The following is a 14567-nucleotide window of genomic DNA, read 5'->3' as shown; positions in this document are numbered from 1 at the left end:
TGTCCCATTTACCATCGTCCCACGCAAATTGCGAGGCATCCAAGTCTCTCATTTTTCTCTATGTACGTCCTTGCGTTCCCGATTTGCCATTGTTGTTAGTCACCGCGACCGCCTCGTTTCGTAGTGGAATGATCGATCGACAAAACGAGAGGAAAGCGTAATGCTTGTTCGATGTGTTCTTTTTTCACGATACCTCGGATCCGAACATCAGCCATCGCTGTCGAGACTGGATGGAAGCGGCAGATTTCTGATTTGGCAAGGGGTGGGATTGAACGGCGGTAGGGAACTAACGGTGGCAGTTTGCGAGGGTGGCTAGGAACCCCATGACGTTCTGCGCGCTTCACGAGTATTTTTATGGATTCTTCCAAATGCGTTCGATCGTTCTAAACGCAACTTTCTATTTAGGTATGCCTCCCTCGTTTCTGTGCATACTTAACAAAACTAATTCTTTTCGAACGATGTCTATAGAGTCGTTGCGTCGCAACTAAACAATTTACATTTTTATTGCTCCCTTGTTGGAAAAGAAGCTACCCGATGAGGAAGTTTATTGAAGAAACCTGATCACTGAAAAAGGTTGACACTTGTGGGTTCAATTTTTTGAGAAAACGCTTATGAGATTATGCATAGGAGAACATTTAATTTTAGATAAGTTTTTCCTAACTCCTGCTGGGATCTTTTACTGTTAGATTCGGAACATAATAAGATTAGGTACAGGCAATGGAAGCATACGTGTAAATAGAAAGAGTCGTTTCATGTACCTGCATTCATTTGCCAATGAAGTAATACTTCAAAGCTCATTTGAATAAAAAGAGTACCTCAAGATAGAGATGAAAGTTTCTTCTTTTGCAAAATCTACGTGAAAAAGAATTTGATGTACTACTCAATAACAATAAATCACACTGTAAATATTACTTCCCCTGTACCTTAAAAGTTGCTTATTTTCCAGTAAAAGATATTTATAAATCCCAAAAATATATCACATTAGTGAAGTTCCAATGCTTTTTAATTAGTAAACAAATTGTTTAAATGAATTCTTATCGATCAGCTGTCTTCTCAAATACATTTAATACATTTATTTTAAAATTATGAAAATATTTAAAATAATAGGAAGAAAATAATATTAAGAAGAGAATTAAAGAAGAATTAGGTGTTCATTTAGTTAAACGAATGACGTTGCAAATCTTTGTACTTTTTCTTTCACACTTTCTATCGAAACAACGAGGGTTAGCACGCGCGAGGACTTCGGTTACAAACGTTTCTCTCACTAACACATCTACGGGCTAAAACCGCGTAGATCGAGTCGAGTAGAAGAGATGGTGTCCTGTCAACCGATAATAAAGCATCCGCGAAGACTGGACGAATATTAGTGGCAGGATACCTGGGTTTTACCACACCTCTTTTCACGTACCCTTTCAGTAACAGAAAACCTTCAGGTTCTTGAATTATCTTCATTTGTAGTTTTTTAACTATACTTAGAAATTTGTTCATACTACTCAAAAACTGATAATCTTTTGTGTAGCTCTGTCATTGGACATAAGTGAAAGTGCTACAACAGGAAAAAATAATTCCCCGAATGTTTTTTATTGTACGACAAAGGCGTTAAGCATCGAGGATAAAGGATCCGCGACCAATGGTGGGCTGTCGTGATGTAGTTAGGACTACCTCTTTTTGTCTTAAAGAAAAAAAAGGAGTTAGATGCTGAGGAAAGTTATTCTTTGGGTTAAAAATATATCCAAAATGGAGAAAATAATAAGATAAAATATATCCGCTAATAATATAATAAAATTTATATATTTTCGGCGATTCCACATAGTTGCACCTGCTTCTAAACGTAGAAGATTCCGATGCAGCATGGTTTTTTGTCGATCGCAAAAACTCGACAGAAAAAAAACGACTCCATGCTTTTCCCCTATGATACACCGCGTCTAATAGAAGCAAAAAAGCTCCCCTTCTCTCAACAGGTTGATATCTATTGTGTAAGCGGGTTGTAATGCGAGATCAACGCTGTACGTAAAAAAAAAAATTAAAACTTCCCTCCCTGTAACAGGTGATCTTTTCATGGAAGGGGCGTTTCATAGCTGGCATCGTTGAAATCTCCGTTACCCTTCCACGTCTCCCTTCATCGAAACACTCGGTCACAAACTACACAGGCTTATAAGTATTATATCTCTATTAAAAAGTAACCTACTCGATTCGATTCTACGTAGTTCATTATTTTATAATATTATTTTCGTGGAGTGCAGCTGTGAACGATGGATCAATGTTTCGGCAGCAGTTCCAATAGTAAGATTTTCTGGAAAAACGCGTGGCTCGTTAAGGATCGTCCATATGTCGGCATCCACGACCAGTCAACAATCGTACGATGACGTTGCAGATCGATCGATCGTCCCAAACGATGCGGATTTCATTTACACCGGGGATTCCTCTTTTTTATGCGTATTTTTCTGTCGCTTCACGCTACTTTTCACGACCGTTCGGATACAGTGCATCGAAACGCGTTCTTAATGGCCACGATTTGGGTCTTTTGTAGAAACTTTCCATTTAAACGTCGTTCCATCAACGTGTTGCTCCTTCGACTTCGTGATTTGCAAAAACTCGTAAGTTACAGGAGGAAATGGAGAAAAAATAGAGAAAAAGTTTTCCAATGGGTCTCGAAGCCCGTGTCATTCGATTTTTACCATTTTTACGAACAACCCGTTTGAGCTCGTTCGAAGCGCATTTCCTACTTTAACGAATTAATTCTTTTTTTAAATGCAGTAATGATGAGACAGAAGAGCTTCTGGTGATTAGTTAACAGCGTTAGAGCAACCGCTAATCCTCGCTGACATCCAGGGAGCTTAGCTTAGTGATTAAGCGCAATAAGTGGTAAAGGAAGGTGATTCTTGCGCGGTTTCTCAAGCCGACGCGTGTCTTCAGGAATCCAGAGGAAATTTACTGGCACCTACGCGTGCGCGCTCGTCGAGTTCCGTGTTCCTTTCAAGATCGTCGGATATATACGTAAAATGGCTCTATAAATAGGATAAGAGAGACGCAGCTGAGGCGGAAAGCGGAAATCACGGGGAAAGCACGCGCTTGGGGTCGTATCGTATGTCGAGGCAGCGTAACAAAAAGACGAGAGAAAAAAAGGGAGGAAAACTAGCAAGGGAGGAGGACAAGCGAAAGCCGCGTCGGCACCAATGGGTATTCGATGTTCCTTTTTGCGGATTTTCCGAGAATTTGTTCGGACAGACATTCCGATTACTTTCGATGCCCTTCAAAAATGTCAAAGCGCAAAACATAGATAGAAAAAAAATGAATTTTTTATTCTTAAAATTATTCGTTTTTACCTTGAGGGATTTTAGAGTTTCAGGACTTTCGAAGAAAGTGCGTGCGATCAGACACGCAGGACTTAAATTGCGGATGGTTCGAGATATATACTCGAGTAATACGCGAGTGTGAAGAGGATAAAGAATGAAAAAGAGAATAGGAGGTGGAAGGGGAAGGGAAAAAATCCAGCAGGGTAAGGACGTTTGAAAAGTGGCCAGAATTAACGCGTGCGCCTTGGCCACCCTGCGATCTCCCTTTTCTCCCGCCTGTCCACCCTTCATACTTGTGGTGCCAGGAGGGTGCAGTGGCCCCACGCTCCGCCCTTTGAGGGCTGACTTGCCCCTCGCCAGTCGATACAAAAAAAACCCTATAAATGAAAATGATCAGAGCTCCACGTGAACGCCACCGTTTCCTCGTTTCGTAAAAACGGAATCCGATTACGCGCTTCCATCATAAATGATGCTCGACCGTTATCCGGTAGCGTAAATCCGTTGTAAAGCGCTACGGATTACGTTGTTGTTTATTGTACGCCTATCTATCACGATGATTAAAGACAAATCGCTACATTTTGCGATGTAGAAGAAGTAAGTACTAAACAACAACAGTACTTGATTCATATCGTAGCTCGCTGGTGCAAATGCTGGACGGTCTATCCTTTTGCTTGTTTCAGTGGACAGTCGCAGTTTTTGCGATCTGTAAATACGTTGAAACGCTTTGTTATTAGGGCCGGTCGGTCATTAAGGCCGCACGCACGCTCGGGGTGTCCGATTTTCTGTAATATGGGGTGAAAATACGATTCCAGACTTTCTCATCCGACAATCGTCGCGAATTCGACAGAGCGGACGGCTGCAGCAGCCGTTTTCGAAAATCTTTTGGCTAGCTAGGGCTAGAATCTGGCTGGACAATGGTCACGTATGCTTCCATCTATAAATCTTGCATTGTCCGGTGCTGATGTTTAGTCGCCCGCATATTAACCCAGGGGTGAAAAGGCCGCGCACCCGACATTGTTCAATAGTTGACCCCTCTCATGGTTCTGTGACCCCCGGCTTTCTTATTTATCAGGTTACGAGTCGCTCGTAACCGATCTACAATTCCGTCCTGTCGAATCTGGATCCGTCATTGGTTTCGTTCTCTCCCTTCTTTTTTCTCGCGAGTCCGCACGATGACCACGCGCCCTTCGCGAAAACGAGAAAGTCACCGTTTCGCTTCGCCTCATCGCCGTATCTCTGATTTCCGAAAGGCATCATACGATCGAAGCCATCGAACATTAGCCATTATTAGCATTTCTTAGCAGATTATTCCTTTAAGGTAATAGAAATCCGATGGATGGTCATTAAGAAGATATGGTAAGCTATCAAGGGAATCGGAGAAAGAGACGAAGATGAAAAGATCGAGATTGGGATCTGTAAAGCGATCGTCGATCTCGTGAACGAGGCACGAGCCAGATGCCACAAAGAACATCTCGTATTATTAGTAATCCAAGAGGAACATCTTCAAAGGTGACTTCTAAAAAAAAAAGTCTGTATGCAAGCTAATATTCTCGTTCGATGACACCTTGCGCTCTCAAAAGAAGAGGAGACAGGAAAAAAATATTTTTTCATCGCATGTTCAGATCGATCCCCTTGTTACATTCCATGGGTGAGACGAATTTTTTGTAAACCTGTTCCTTCCGTCTAATAATCTGTTTCTCCTTTTTTTTTCCACTCCCCGTGCTCTCGATTCACGTTGGCTACACGGGACCGTTTTATTCCGAAGCTGACAGCGGACTAACGATCCCTCGAATGTGTGTTTATTATACGCGATGTGAGTCGCGCCACGCGCTCGGAAAAACCAGTCGAAACGAGGAGGGGAGAGAAAAAAAGAAAGCAAAGAACAGGGTGAAAAAGAGAAAAAGAGAAAAAATGGAGGGATGTCCGTTCTTCCGATTTACGGGGAATATAAAAAGCTGGGGAGAAAGGAAAAGACGAGGGCTGGGAAAGGCAAGGGGAACACAGGACGAACACGCGGACTTGTGGGTAGAACTGGCACGGAGTGGATTGGGCCACTGAATATCGAGAGCCCTTCAATCCGCAGACAGCGTCCGCGTGGACCGCTTTACGCAAGGGGGGGTGAGGCGCGGAGGGATATGCATCAGGGGAGAAAAAAAAATCTATTTCGAAAAGCGACTGCCATCGGTCGTCGCTGACCGCCAAGTCGTCACTTAGGGGTCTCTTATAAACGCCACCATTTTTTCCTCTTTTTTTCTTTTTTCCCTAACAAAACGCTTAGATGTCCGGTAAAGTGAGATTAATGTCTAAGCTAGAAATCTTGAAGCTTTCTACTATTGGGTTCGGTCGCCTACGAAAAAGCATCTGTTACTTTTTTGTATTGAAGATTTTTTTACATGTAAGATATACGTAAAAATCATATATATATGCATATACACGTGTGTATCTCGTACAAGGAAACCGAAATACATAAGACAATAAGGTTCATGTAAGAGAAAAATATAAAGAAGCAGAAGATAGCGTCATTCGATAGAAGAATCTCGTGGCGAAAAAATGTTTGATATCACAACGCGAGGTAGGCAAAGGGGACAAAAATGCTGTCAGCAGATGAACCATAAGTGTGGGTCAAGCTAGCACGAGCGTGGGTCAGCTGTCAGTTGTTTGTCCTTATAGAAGGGCACCATTTGTGCGTTGCAGGCTGTGCTGCAGCCGCGAACGGCCGGTCACCGATGCCTCCACGACATTCTCGGCCACCGTTCTGCTTTTTTCTATTCATCTTGCCGAGTTTTTGGACCCCTGGACCGTTGCCCGGAACAAGGATTCGGGGCACGAGACTTCACCTCATTCACCGTTCCGCTCGTTTTCTTGGAAATTTGAATCTTTCGTTAAAAAATCTGGCCCAACGGTTTCTTTTTTAACCGAGAGGGAATCTCATCCATTAATCTTTTTCCAACCAATACCGTTCCGCCTTTAAAGAGTTACTTGCATTAACAAATTTGAATTTACACTGATTTCGAATCGTCACGTGTGATAGGAATTCGACGTCGAACATCGGACGAGGCAAGTTTATTTAGAACACACGTCATCGAGCTAATTTTTCATCGAATTTTTCTCAAAAAAACAATGACTCCGTCCTATTTTTCCTCGTAAGTTAGCGAAGTAAATAGGCATTGCCCAAACGAGATAACAACCGACTATTGTCTCTCGGGTTTCCAAGATTATTGCCTCGTGGTTGCGGTTAATGCCAAAAGGAAGATTATAGCGTGCAAAGGTACAAGGGCTATGTTATGGCTGAAAAAAATGACTTTAGCCTTCAAAAATAACGGATCTATTGAATTATTGTCTATGTTCACTAACAGATGAAACGGTGTGGGTTCGAAGATATTGTCTTCGTTAACAGTTTAAACACGATGAAACAAATCATAAATAAATGCATCTATCGAGACGAGAGGAAAACATCGTATTTTCTATCATCTAGCTGTAAACAACGAATGGATAAACTTTTTGTTTGCGGAAAAGGGTCGAAATCGATACAATCAGTTGGCAGCGACAACGAAGAATCCAGGGGTCAGTGATTAAAAAGTAAATCGCATTAGTCGAGACAATGAGTCAAAAATGGTTTAAAAAGGATAAAAATCTGAGTTAAATCGCGATAATGTACTCGTTATGCATTTTCGACCTCATTTATCGATGAGTGCTCGTTAAACTTGTTCGCGTTGACATTCTCCGAGTTCCACGATTATCGCTTCTGTTGGAAAATTACCGCGTGTCTACGCAAATTTCCAGTCGTTTGATTGTTCATCGGAAAAGAAACGGCAAAAGGATGAAAACACGATGCACGTAACGCTTGATACGACGACGTCATTTTTATTTGGATACACACAATGCGAGAATACTTTTCTGGCAGAACAGGGAGGAGCTTGCAACGTATTTGTCGTACGGCTGTTGCGAGGCGGAACGGGAAAATATTTTTCTGGCAAAATTTCGAGAAGCTCGAAAGGGGTGCGAAAGGGGTCACGGAGCAGCTGTTTAAACGAACTTCGACACACCCACGCTCAGGTAAAATAATGCGCGTTTGCCAGTGTTTCCGCTGATCCATCTTTTTTGCATGAATTTTGTTAACATATATTCACAGTTAGAAATTACATATTTTCGTACAAGTACTAATACCACAATCTCTATTGTGTCAACAAGAATGGACGAGTAAATAAGAGCGGTCAGGTATCGTGTGAAATATTTGTTAAGTCAATTAACGCAAGAACGATACGGCATAAGGTCCTTTCATTCTTCATCCAATTGTCTTGTTGTTCCAAATTTATTGGTGATTATTGCTTTATTATTGTATAATATTGTTCAGGTTTGATTTCGTTCATGATGTTTAGAATATACAAACATTTATGACCGCTTTACAAATCAATACATATAATGAGAAGTACAAGAGTAAATAGGATATATTATATAGGAATTAAAAAAAATTAAAGACATAGAGTTCCTAATTGGGCTGAGTCCTTGCGTGAGAATTTTACATAAGTTGCTTTAAAATCCGAAGATGGTGCAGACGGGTATAACGAGATAGATGTATGCTAGATGCGAGAGAGAGAGAGAGAGAGAGAGAGAGAGAGAGAGAGAGAGAGAGAGAGAGAGAGAGAGAGAGAGAAGGAGGGAGGGAGAGAGACAGAGAGAGAAGGAGGGAGAGAGAGAGAGAGAGAGAAGGAGGGAGGGAGAGAGACAGAGAGAGAAGGAGGGAGAGAGAGAGAGAGTGAGAAGGAGGGAGAGAGAGAGAGAGAGAGAAGGAGGGAGAGAGAGAGAGAGAGAAGGAGGGAGAGAGAGAGAGAGCGAGAGCAGGAAGAAAACAAGAAGGTCATTGAACAGGAGGAAATTCCTTTTCCTAGTCTGAGACAATAATCTGACCTACTCTTTTTAATTTCTGGCAAAAAGTTTCTCTTTCTTTTTCTCGTGTGAAAAATTTGTTATTCAATTTTTCGTATTCGTAGATTTTTTGTAAATGATTAATGCAATAATATCGATGTTTGATGCTCAATACTTCTCCACCATATTCTTAGATAATTTTAGAAAGTAACTGCCCCAGGAGAATTACCAAGAAGGTTAAAGAGAAGGTTAAAGAATTACCATAGGTTCACAAAACTAGGTAGGCTACTAGGCAAAATTGACAGAAAGAGAACTGAAATAGAATAGAAATAAATCAAAGGCAGCAAAGGATATTCCCTAAAGTTTAACCCTGTTAACAAAGTAATAGTATATTGTTGACGTAAAGATTGGGAGGACGATAAAAATTAGATTTCCGGCTGTAAACCTTGAAAAACGAACACGGTGGTCCGTAAATCAAACAGAAAAATATGCAGATCCTTTCGTTTACCCAAGTTTAAGTTTTAAGGCACTTTTGACTACCTCTTTCCCAATTACTCAAAAGTTAACGAGTTTTCTTCGCTAGTGCACTACGTTCTTTTGTGAATGACCTTAGCATCTTTTAAGTTCCGTTAAGTATTTAATATTGTCATTGTATCGCACATTTAAAAGAACTTATCTTTAAACCCTTTTTATCTAAGGTTATCTCCTTATAAACTATTTACTCTTGTACTTCTTATTATATGTATTGATTTGTAAAAAGATGCAAGTATTTATTAAGCACGATTAAAAAGCCCGATAATCATGTTTGAAAAATGCCTTTGATGATTTTCACGAAAAATGCAAATGAAACAGCTGACTAAACGAAAGGATTAAAAAACGGTTGTTAAAGAAACAAAATTTATAGATCTCTTTTATATAGGATATACCCCTGTATTGTATTGTTTCGGGTTCGAAGGGTAATTATTCAAAAATCTGTACACTAGTCCCTTGTTGGTAACGCACAATATAGAAAACTAATAGTGTTATTTATTACCATGACGGTTATTAGCTTTTTGCATATAAATGTCGCCAAACTCTTTCCGTTATGGATTTATGGCAGAAAATAGTAAACGGAAAAGCAGGTTAGCAACGAGAAACAAGGCTAAAATATGAATACACGAAGGGTTAGTAAGATGTAAAAATATTTCATTCCTTCACGAAAGGCTGAAACACTTCTTCGTCTTATTTCTAGACCTCTGTAAATTTGGAAGCTTTTGCAAAAGTGCAAAATTAAATTACAAGGAAATGAAAGTTGAAGGACTCGGAACCTCGCTCGCAAAATTCCTTGAATTTATCTTGTCAATATATTGTCACGCTGGTAGGAGTAAAGGGTTAAAAGGTTATTGGCTAAACATAAAAATCTTTGAGCATCGATGGACAAGAGTTTACGATAAAAAATTGCTCTTTTTCTAGATTGGAAAAACAAGGTCGATGAAAGGTTACCGTACAACTGTACAGCAGACAAGAAACGTAGGAACTGTTAGAAACGCATGCGACCCTCTTTTTTCTCTTGACAGAGATTTTAACAGTAAAAGTACAGTCATAAACGTACGGTGAAAATAGTTCCGCTTGTTGAAAAAGCAGATTACGGGAAAGGGTTGAAGGAAATTTTTTCCCCTTCTTCTCTCGCCTAGCTTCGAAAGGGTTAAAAGACGATTTACGGTATCGAAGATGTTGTACCTGTTGGTCAAAACCCTTGACAATTCTTAAGGTTACGTTTTAGATGTCATTTTCTACAAGATATAGAAAACACCGAATTCTACAGTTTTATTAAAATCTACTAAGATTTTCATACTACCAGTTTTCTTCGCGTCTGTCCGCACCTCCTTCTCGGGTTTGATCAAATTTGATAAAATAGCGGAGAACAACTTTGGAAATTTTATTCGCCGTTATCAGTGCTTTCTGAACCGGGAACAACGAGTTTGGCTAATGGTTTAGCTTGATGCTTTCCCGAAACGCGGGAAAGGGTGCGATCTGTCTAACAGGAGAGAAAGCAGACTGCCTCCGACGGAAAAAGAATAGGGCGCGCACGCGTATCCACGTATTTTTCGTCCCTTTTCTCCACTTGGAAATCGCCCATGTTAATTAAAAGACACTCTTTACTTTTAGATCTTCTGTGTTTTTTTTTTTCTTTAACTAACGATGCGTAAAATCGCGAAATTCGATTAAACTCAGTAAACTGATAAAAGTACAGTAAGAAGGTTAAAAAAATGTTATAAAACAAAATTATATATTTAAAAAATCTTTAGACAAGTATTACGAATGATAAGAAACGGTTACGGAGTAAAGAATTATCGATATCTACGATGAGAGGAAATGTTCAGACTAGTAGAAGAAGAAGAAGAAGGATCGTTGAAAAACACTGAGAACAAGGAAAAAGTTTTGTCTAGGAGGAACGAAGGACTGTCACGTAAGTATGGAGTGATGATAATAAGTGGTAAGAATTTTCAATATGCAGGAAGCATGACAGGGTTAAGGGTGGGATCTGAAAAAACGAATCCAAGCGACTCGAGGCCTCCGATTGGGCAGTCGGTCTCGAAAGGGAGAGGGTAGCTGCCCTCTACACACGAACCACAAATATAGCTAGTACTTCATTTTGGGACTTAGGTCATGTTCGCCAGTCGCTCGGCAGTTCTTGCGAGTCATAAGACAGATCGCTCTTAACGAGGTTTAGTTGTCTATTTTCGTACTTATTTAGTACTTGACGTATCTGTCGGTTTACGTATGTATTTAATTACCGGCAGAGTTAGTGTTTTTAATTTTCTTAGCTTTTTTTCTCAGATTAAAATGTTTATATCGTCCAAGTTTGTGTGATTAAGTTTGTGTAATTAAGTTAGCATGTTAAACTTATGTAATTAAGTTCGCGTATTAAATCAGTGCTAACAGTGTGTGATTACTACCCATTGTTTGTGACAATGAAGAAAGCGAAAAATTCCAATCCCGAGGTTAGCAATCTTTTTATTTTTCTAATCTGACATTATGTGACAATTTGCGAATGAAGGTAAGCGTGCTACAAACAAGATTTTAAACCATGTGATCCATAATTGATCCGACGGAAAAGTAAGAAAAATCGAAATTCGAACAGCAGAATCGTTTTCGCCGATCGTTTCTTCTCTCTCGCGCATTTGTTCGATCCTTTTGCATTCGATCATGCACTTTTTTACGTTGTTCGTTTGTTTTATACGGATAAATTAAAATGTTCAATCGCTGGTGTATACGCGTGTCGTGTCCAATTTACAAATTCGCCAGCAACGATACGCCGGTTTCGAGTTCCTTTCAAAGCCGAATCCGAGAATCATTGACTTTTCTATCGAGGTATACGCGCGCATCGAAATTAGCCGTTGTTTAGTTTGCACGTTTCGAAAAGTATCGATATAATATAGCAATGACATCGTGTACGGGATCGAAACAAACACAGAGAAAATTCAACATGTCGGGAGCAACAAGGATATCGGAAAAACAAACGTTATATGTTTTCTCGTGAATATGGTCGCAAATCTTTTCGTCTTCTTGTTTATTACTTCTTTCTCCTTTGTTCTCTTCATTTTTTCTTTTTAATTTTAATTAAAAAAGACAGGGCAGCTGTGAAGTCAGCGACGATACTCGCCGATTGTTTTCCGAATCGCCATAACGTCGGTGTACACTGTACGGTGACCGATGGAAATTCACGTTTGCCCTAGTGTTGCCTCATTAAATAGTCTTTCAAATTTACATTCATTGTCCTGATACATCCGTATTATTGTCTTCTAGTCTAGCATGGATACAGGCTTCAACTTTATACAAATAAACATTACATCGTGATTTAATAGATAGATAGTTTTATTTCAGCCTGGCGACCTTCAAACAAGACGTGCTTCATAAATTTTATAAACTTCTCAATATTGCACACATCTGAAAGCTACAAATTCGTAACTTAATATAGATATTATAATTTCTTAAAGATCATTCTCGAATATCATTAGTTAACAGTTTTTATTCCTCTGATAATTGTTACCGATTTCACAAAGTTCACAAATTTGATAAACTTCTCAATATTGCACACATCTGAAAACTACAAATTCGTAACTTAATATAGATATTATAATTTCTTAAAGATCATTCTCGAATATCATTAGTTAACAGTTTTTATTCCTCTAATAATTGTTACCGATTTCACAAAGATTTTAATTGTAATTCTGCAGAAATGACTACGATTCGTTTTATTAGACTCTATTAAGTATTTTTTAGCACGCATTATTTCGATACTTATTGTAATTCTAATTGTCCATCTCGAACGAGTTCGTTTTCTCTCGGATCTGTAAGTCATCTATATTCGCGAGTCTGTATCCGTTTCGTCCCTTTGTTGTAAGTTTTCTATTTACCTACTGTTGTGATTGTACTAAGAATTTCGAAAGACTCTCTTCCTTCGACCTTTACCAAAGTCTTTTAGTTCTTGTTCAAACGAGCACGATGGAGTTCGCTTTAATCGACTTGTAAGCGTTCTTACTTACTGGAACGCGAATGTTTGTGCGTCGTCGAAAGAATTCCGCAATGGATGATCGACGCGAAATTCTCCGAACTTACAGTTCGAAAAGATTCTAATCTTTGGGAATAGCACGTTGGATAAATTCGTATCACGGTTAAAATTACGCTATACATTTTTTGTAACTGCAACTTAAAAATTGTAAAAATTCGAAAACTTGGCGCTTCATGCATTGCTAATTCAGGTTAAACCGAGACGACCTTATTACAAGGGTTGTTTTGTTATTAACCGATTTCTGGGTACACTTGGTCGTGGAACAGTCAAGCAAAAGAGAAAGGCTATTTTTTAATTTATGACCATAGTCGTACGGAGGCAGGCGGACAATGACATTTTCAGTAGAAGTCAAGAGTAAGATTTTCCAACCCTGTCAGTTTTTCAACCTTTGAAGTATGCTCTACTTGAATAAATAAGGTAGACCTTACCCCTAGTGCCGTTTATCTTTCGTCTGACACATCGCGCAAGGTACAATACATTTTTTCGCCTTTACTAGTTGATTTCTGTTTTTAAATTCCACTGGGATATTTACATTTACAAAATGCGCATTTTCCCGTAAATATATCAACGCAGTGGAAGACGATGGAGAAATAAGTTTGCTAAATATTTGAAATTAATTAGATAGATAGATCGAATAAATTGGTTCGTTAAGATGTAGATTTCGAATAATTTTATAGGTCGATGTTTCGTTTCTTGGAATCTTTGAACGATAGAGATACGTGTTTTGGATCGGAACGATTTCACCACTCGTTATCTTACTTCGAGTAAAATAGCTTGACTGATTCCATACATCAAAAGTAATTTGTTCTCCTAGTGCGTATAAGGCAAAAGGACGACGGGAACAACAGGCAAACATTGTGAAATGATTTTACTTGGAATTTGGTTTAGAATAGGCGCAGGCTAGCTGTCGCGACGGTCTGTTCCTTTCTTCATAGAAATTCATACAATCATTGTAAATATTAACCCTTTTCAAATGTATTGTATCGAAGATCGATTCAAGGCGAACTGTTTTATCCGTTTCATTATTTCATCTTGCTTAAATCTTTTACTTCGATCGTCGTATTTTCATATCTGTTGTTGTCCGTGATACGAATTCTAAATTTTCACGATTATCATATATTCGCTAATTATCGCATCAACTTCGAAGCAGCATGCTTCAAATTAAATACGATTAAACATTTGTTATTTATTCTGATAAGCAGAGGGACGATAGAAAGACGGACAGAGACGATAGTGGAGACAGCAGCGACGGAGAAGAGGATAGCAGTTTTCAAACAGATCAAAAACGAAAACGAATCATGGATCAGGGGAAAGGTCCCCCACCTCATCTTCAACCGTCAACCACGCCCGCCTGGGGTAGCGCCGATAGAAGCGTGGTGAGTAATCGTTTCAACCCCTCTCCGATCAAATCCTTTTTTTCCCTTTAACACATTCATCCCTCTCGTTTTCTCTACACTCGCGTCTTCCCTTTCTCCACCCTCTCGTTTTTTTATCCCCCCAACCGCAACCCCCTCTTCGTTTCTCTTCGGCGATCGACAAAATGTCGTTTCACTTAACTCGATGGACTCGGTTAACTCTTCGTAGCTTTACTTTCAGAACTTGGCTTAATTTTGCTATCGTTTGACCGACCACTCGCCAACTTTTATCCACCACCTGTTTATTCTCCTACCTCACATTTTTTTGTTTTTATTTGAGATACAGCGTATCTAGATCGGTAACTTTAACTAAAAGTGTGCACAATACTCTTTTTATAGAAAGAAGAACCAAACGAAGACAAAAACAACGATTCAGGTGTATCACCTGATCATTCCACGAGCAATTCTGGTTCGCCTACATCGACATCATTCTCG

Source organism: Bombus pascuorum, chromosome 7, assembly GCF_905332965.1.
Source record: "Bombus pascuorum chromosome 7, iyBomPasc1.1, whole genome shotgun sequence".
Taxonomy (NCBI): domain Eukaryota; kingdom Metazoa; phylum Arthropoda; class Insecta; order Hymenoptera; family Apidae; genus Bombus; species Bombus pascuorum.
The sequence above is the reverse complement of the archived record's forward strand: the minus strand, read 5'-3'. Positions refer to the sequence as shown.